This window comes from Gadus macrocephalus, chromosome 6 (assembly GCF_031168955.1).
Source record: "Gadus macrocephalus chromosome 6, ASM3116895v1".
In the NCBI taxonomy this organism is placed as follows: Eukaryota; Metazoa; Chordata; class Actinopteri; order Gadiformes; family Gadidae; genus Gadus; species Gadus macrocephalus.
Window position 1 is genome coordinate 10,854,456 of NC_082387.1, and position 7,380 is coordinate 10,861,835.

The 7,380-nt window shown below is 42.2% G+C and overlaps 1 long non-coding RNA gene across 1 annotated transcript in view; it reads left to right on the forward strand.

Moving 5' to 3' along the window:
* LOC132459496 (uncharacterized) overlaps window positions 1-5,714 on the forward strand; it is a 14,483-nt gene extending 8,769 nt beyond the window's left edge. The window contains exon 2 of the long non-coding RNA XR_009526251.1: window positions 4,875-5,714. This is a non-coding gene — a long non-coding RNA (uncharacterized LOC132459496). The remainder of the gene's footprint in view (window positions 1-4,874) is intronic.
* The last annotated feature ends 1,666 nt before the right edge of the window (window positions 5,715-7,380 follow it).

Below are 7,380 nucleotides of genomic sequence, written 5' to 3' on the forward strand. Positions count from 1 at the left end.
CAATATTTAAGCTCCATGGATGGATGGATACATGGGTATGTTGATTGGATGGACAATATGAGTAGGAAGAAATTTGGCAAAAAGGAAATGTAAGCATTGGTATAGAGAGTTGATTATTCCCATGTTATTTTTTTGCCTAAAAACTTCCTATTGTTTTGCAGTGACTCCAGTTAGGAATATTTCATTTGTTTTCCATCTTCTGAGGTTGATCAACAGATCAGATACCTTATGATAAATGACGAATAATGGAGTGATAAAAAATAAATATCAAAAAAGGGGTAGCTCATACTTGAACCTGAACATTCTTTGGGCGCAGAATGTACGTACATTTCCGGGGGTCCTTGGAGCAATTAATGAGTCATATCCTTTGAGGTTCTGTCTTTCGTCTCACACACCTATTAAAACCTTTCCTTAGCACACACACATACTCGCACACACACTAACAAAACAGACACACACCTGCGAATGTACGCCTACACACACACAGGCACGCACGCTCAAACACACACACACACACACACACACACACACACACACACACACACACACACACACACACACACACACACACACACACACACACACACACACACACACACACACACACACACAAACACTCACAAAAACACCCATGCATACATACCTGCAAATGTGTACAGACAAACAAACACATACACACACAGAAATACATAATAATCATAATATGCATAAACACCAACACGCGTTTCAATGCAAATGAAGGTACTATCAAATAGCACACACACCCGCACACACACGCACACTCTCTCACACACACACACACACACACCCACAAAAAAAGAATCTGACACACGTCACACACACATGCACACACACACACACATCCCGTCGTAGTCACCCGCAGCATGAACCTGACTGCATGGTGTTCCTAACACCTTAGCAGAGGGAAAACTGCTTGGCAAACACATCACGTCAACCCTCGTAGCAGGAGGGCTGAGATCAGCGCGTCACTCATCCTTGTGCACACTGACCCAGTGTTTCCTGACAGGTGTCTAAAGGGGTGGTCCGGGGCCGGCTCGGTCTGGACTGGAACTTTAGAAGGCAAACCATCAGTGTGCACTGTGTTCATCACTTAATTTATGAACCAGCATGGCATTTCTGAGTGAATCACGTACACTCTCTGTCTCTGTCTATGTCTCTCTCTCTCTCTCTCTCTCTCTCTCTCTCTGTCTCTGTCTCTGTCTCTGTCTCTGTCTCTCTCTCTCTCTCTCTCTCTCTCTCTCTCTCTCTCTCTCTCTCTCTCTCTCTCTCTCTCTCTCTCTCTCTCTCTCTCTCTCTCAGTCTTGCTCTCACACGCTCCCTCTCAATCTTTCTCACCCTCTCAAAAATCATCTATTTGAATTCATATCAAAACTGTTATTCACAGTCTTTTAGTAGACCAAACAGTTTAGTTTACTCCACAGCAGTGCTCTGGGATTGACCAGTTTATGAAAAAAGTCAGCAGTTCACAAGAGTAAGCTTGGATGGCAGCCATGGGGAATTGTGCCAGTTCCATATTCATGTCAACAAGTTTGAAGCTGCATGTCAGCGCGTAGGACTGTGAGAATGTACAGTGATAGTAAGGCCTATGTGTAGACTAGGAATAAGTTCCAATTAAAGTGACCCTCACCTTTACATACCCTATCATTCATTCTTTGGTGTTTTTTACTGATTTTTTTGATTTGTGTGTGCTAAGCGAGTTTGACAACATTCAGCCAAAGTATGCGAGTTTTAAGATTGTCAAAATTAAAAAAAAATAGCAATAATCAGAGTAACAGACCCCAAAACATTCACACGCAACCCAAATGTATGAAATGGAATCCGATCAGAGTTGCACATTACAATAAAGATTATGTTGTAACATCACCCGATTATTTAAATCATGTCATTTCTGGGCAGACTTTTTATGTGTGGTTATGTTTGTGTGTGTGTGTGTGTTTGTGTTTGATTATGTTTGTGTGTGTGTGTGTATTGTGCTTGTGTGTGTCAGAGCAAGAGAGTGTGACTGTAACCTGTGTGCCCGCCTACCACTGAATATCTCTGAAAGCATTTTGATTTCCGTGATAGGTTGATGAGTAAGGTATGACTAGGGCACCGAGCCAATGGGTTGGAACTGATCATTTGACCATGAGAGGTTGTTGTGAGGTTGCTGTGTAAACTCTAGCATGTGCAACCTCATGGGAGGATTGGCATGAGGTCACTGCAGAGGTCACTTGGTCATCAACGTTTGGAAGCGTAGTTTGCTGTTTTATGCAATTTATTTGGATTAGTCAACCAAATAAAATCTTGGTAGACTGAATTTTGTCCAACTCTACAATCAATCAATTGGTTGAAAATATAAACTGCACGCTATCTCTACATTATCTAAAACGACGGCCACAGTGCATTCTATGCTACCTGCTGGCTTAAATATCAGATAATTGCTGTTTAGAGAAGGTCAGATAGTTTCAGATAGTTTCAGATCCACTCTTCAGAGGCAAAATTTCCCGCCGGAAAACCTGCCACGCAAATTGAGAAATGTCACAGTGTGATAACCTGGGTCACGCGGATTTCCAGTCCAATAAAAAACGTCAGGTACAATCTAATTATGATTTTGTAAGTCAAACTTAACAAAACTTTTAATTTCCTTCTCGATTTTGAAGCAAAAAAACAAAAAAACAAAAAAACAAAAACAAACGCAAGTCAATACAGATAGAGGGCACTGTTTCAGCAGTTAATTTAAGTGTTGGTCCACTCTTTTTGAATAGTTTGCTGTGCAACCAATTGTTATAGAAGTAGTTATCTAAGTAGGCATCTAATCTGCAGAATGAATTAGGGATTTATTAAAGAAAGTAATCAAAAGTATTTAGCAAATGTATTTAGCCCAGTATTTGGTAAAGCCCATTGGAATGAGAGAAATGTGAGCATGTTCATCACCTCGAGAAGCCTGGGTAGAAATCTGGTGAACGTATTTCCGGCATTTCAGGCACTTAGCCTACAGCATGTGTGTGTTTGTTTATTTATCTGTCTCTACCCTTGTCCACAGGTGCACACGTTTGTATGCATTACCATTTCCGCTCCCTCCGCCAGCCTACCTGTCAGTGTTTTTTACTGGCCTTTGTGAAGCAGAGAGAGAGTGGCAGTTTGGAGAAGCCATTGAAAGGAGGGATTTGAGCCGTAATCCGCTTTACTGATCCTTTTTTTAGAAACAAGCGCCTGCCTGGCACGCTGCCTGGCTCTCGCCTTGGCATGCCTGCCTCTGATACCTGTAGGCCGGCCTTGTAAACCGAAACCAACTGTGGCATTCTGTGCTTCCCACATGCCTCGGATCAGACACTAGCCGAGCTGGAAAATCAGGGCCTGGGCTGGTTGTGCCACACGCGTAAGTTGTAAACGGTCCCTGCGAATGCACATAATGCCAGGCGACAGCAGCGGCCGTGGCTGGGGCACTGCTTTCCCTGTACTGTGTGGTTTTCGGTTCGTTCTCATGTTGCCCTCCATTTTGTAAAGTAGTGACCGCTGTTTGTCGGAAATTATTCCAATATTTTCTCATGCCTTCTCCGTTTTTTTCTAACCAATGGCGCTATTAGCTTGGTTGTTGCAGTCACCAAATGGCACATGCTATTTTCTTATTCTGCAACTTATTGGTCCCCTCAGTGGAGTAAACTTCCATTTCAGCGCATTTTCCTATAGTATTGCTTGAGAGAGATATAAACTTTTTAAGGGTCTTGATTTATGGACAACTTGGCTTTTTTAACACCCAATATGAATTGACCTCTTTGTCTGCAATGGTCTCACCGATGGGGAATACACATGCACATATAAAGGGGGCACTTCAGGGGCATAAATAGATATAGGGCCCAGACACACACACACACACACACACACACACACACACACACACACACACACACACACACACACACACACACACACACACACACACACACACACACACACACACACACTCACACACATTTTAAGCAACCCACATACACACACACATTTTAAGCAACACACACAAACACACACACACACACACACACACACACACATTTTAAGCAACACACACACACACACACACACACACACACACACACACACACACACACACACACACACACACACACACACACACACACACACACACATAATAAGCATCACGCTCACACATGCATGTATACACACACACACACACACAGACACACCCACACACACACGCAGCTGGACTGATTTATAGAGAGGTAATAAAAAGTAACGTTGTGTGAAATGGATCCAGTTCAAGTAACGTGTGCTGGAGGCTATGGAGAAACTGACCCACCTAGATAGGTCATGTATTTGCTTATAGAAATGCATTGAAGGTAGCTTTTAATTGTCTACCTGCGCAGGTGGAGCAGCCTCACCCGATGAGCTGATGTGCTTTATCAGAATAGCGGTATATATCTGTTAGCTATGCCGATTAATGACTGCTAAGGATTTTTGGAGACAAAAAAGATTAACTTTTGCGTTCCTTCAACGTTCCTCACATTTTTATTTTTTCATTTGCTTAAAATGGTTAAAGTTTATATTCATAAACATGTACTGTATTGATGTATTTGTGCTTAAGTACTATTATATTTAATAGACCCTTCAGCATGCAATTTTACACATTTTTATTTTTACCGTAGCTATTTGATACAAAATGCTTTCATATGATTCTTACATATTCTATGTCATTATAGAGTAAAACATTAAGGTATTGTGATTGGAAGCTTGCTTGAGATTTTGTGTTTACTGCGGCCAATGGACCCAATGGCATAAGAATGAGCTGGAGCGTGAAGCGGATGGTAGAACAACAAAGGCATGTGTTCTAGCTGACCTTTCCTTCTTTTGCACAGGGACTACTGAGCAGTCGGGAACCAGATCCTCGCTGAGAGGATCTATCAAGTTGTCCTAGTCTCTGTGTGACGGTAAGAGTTTATTCACTTAAATACATTATATTCTTTATGCACTTTGGAAGTCAAGCTACCTTTGAAACAAAACCTTTAAGATATATAGAAGATTTAGCTTTTATCAAATGAAACACTTTGTTTTGTTACTCTATTAGCTACAGAATATTGTACTTTAAACAATGTATTTCAGTGTATATTTCCAAACCCCTGTCCTTGTACCGTACTTCTGGAATCCTAGAAGACCTGCTTGGCTTTCCTTGGTTTTCCTTGTCAGGTACTGAGAGCATGTGATGTCTTAACTCATCAGGATCATTTAGACTACTGAAAGGTGCAATGTCTTGAAAGACAACACAAAGAGAACCCTGACAACTTTCGCTCCGCACAGATTTGTTTTTCGGGAGTAAATGTCCGGGAGAGCGGGGCAGTTAGGACGTGCTGCCCTGAGTATCTCATAGTTGAGTTAAAACTGATGCTTGGCCTTCTGTGTTGTTGAACATCAGCCGTCTGGGTCTATTGAGGAGGAGACACATGTTTCAGCAAGGCCATTACTACTGAAACCTGAGGAGGTGTTTTACACTCCCACACACTCACACACACACACACACACACACCTGCTGGCACGCACACGCCTGCACTCATTCACTCACACACACACACACACACACACACACACACACACACACACACACACACACACACACACACACACACACACACACACACACACACACACACACACACACACACACACACACACACACACACACACACACACACACACACACACACACACACACACACACACACACACACACACACACACACACACACACACACAGGTGTGCAGAAAAACGTAATTGTTTCGCTGAAAGGCACTGCCCTGAGAGACTCAGGATGGAGTCAGGCATTGTGTGTGTGCATGAGACTGTGACTTTGTCGGTGTGTGTGGGGGAGAGGATGACTGGTATGTGTGCATCAGATTGAATTTGTACATATATGCGTGAGCCTAAAAAAGAGGAAAACAAGCCAGCAGTGAGGTCATGAACTCGATAATGGGGAAAAAATAAATAGATTCTTTTTTCTTTCCATCATATCTCTCTGCAAAGTCTTGTGTATATGTGGTCCACACCAGTTCAAATCTGGGTAATAGTTCCTAAAAATGGTCCAAGTTTTATATTATTAATATTAATAGTATTCCTCTGGGGGAATCCCAATGAATTCCTTATTTTATTGTGATAGAATGCATTGCATGCATGCATGCATGCATGCATCATAATCAAACATGTTTAAGTCTAGTTTTTCACAAAATCTTAATTTACTTTCACAATTTTTCAATGCCATAACCCATAGGAAGACAGCTGGTTTAGAAATTAATTTTATTTTCAGACATGTTCGTCAGGGGGAATTTCAACGACTTTGACATGCATTCTAGTCTTCATTGCACACACACACACACACACACACACACACACACACACACACACACACACACACACACACACACACACACACACACACACACACACACACACACACACACACACACACACACACACGCGCACACACATTCACCAGCAGTGCAAGCGTTGAGCAGCCTGCTCAGCAGAAAGTACTTAGGGCTCTATAAGAGGGGGCTGCGGGCTCTATCTTAATCCCGGTGTGGACAGCAACAGCCTCCCCAGTATGCCACTGCCATGCGACACCACTGTTTATACCTTTTGTATTTAAAGTCTGCACTTCCTTAACCTCGGTTAAGCTGCGGTGGGCAACAACAGAGGCAAAACTTAAAAAGTTATAACTTTTTCAAAGTAAAAGTGCGCAAGTACGATTACAATTATGAAACAAACATACACATATCAGTTCTCTAAAAATGATGCTTTATTGATCTAGTATGCCTTGTAGTGAGCCAGGTTTGATTCCATCCTGTTGTCCTGTGCTTTATTGCTCTAGTATGCCTTGTAGTGAGCCAGGTTTGATTCCATCCTGTTGTCCTGTGCTTTATTTCATTCCTCTTCCTCAACCCACTTCACTGTCCTGTCCGCTAAGCCACAAAAAAGCCCATTTTGTTTTTTAACTTTTCTGTCTTGTGTATGTTATCGTGTACTTACCATAACACTGATTCTATATGTTTAAAGGTGATGATACGGTCAATAGGTGTAGTGAAGCTCAAAATTTTTTTCCTGCCATCTTGCATGTGTTCCATATTGACTGCAGAGGTCACTACTGTCTCTAGTATGTTGCAGGTGTCGCAAAGTACCACACAAGTTGTAAGGCTCAGGGTCTCCACTCTCCAGAGTGAATGGTTCACCTGGTCATGGTTATACTAATAACACAATCACATAATAAATCGGTGGGAAGGAAGCCAAACAAATCTTGCCCTGTTGGTTTGATTAGACCAAACTGTTAACATTGTAGTCCACAACAGTATCAATCTCATTAAGGGGGAGGGACC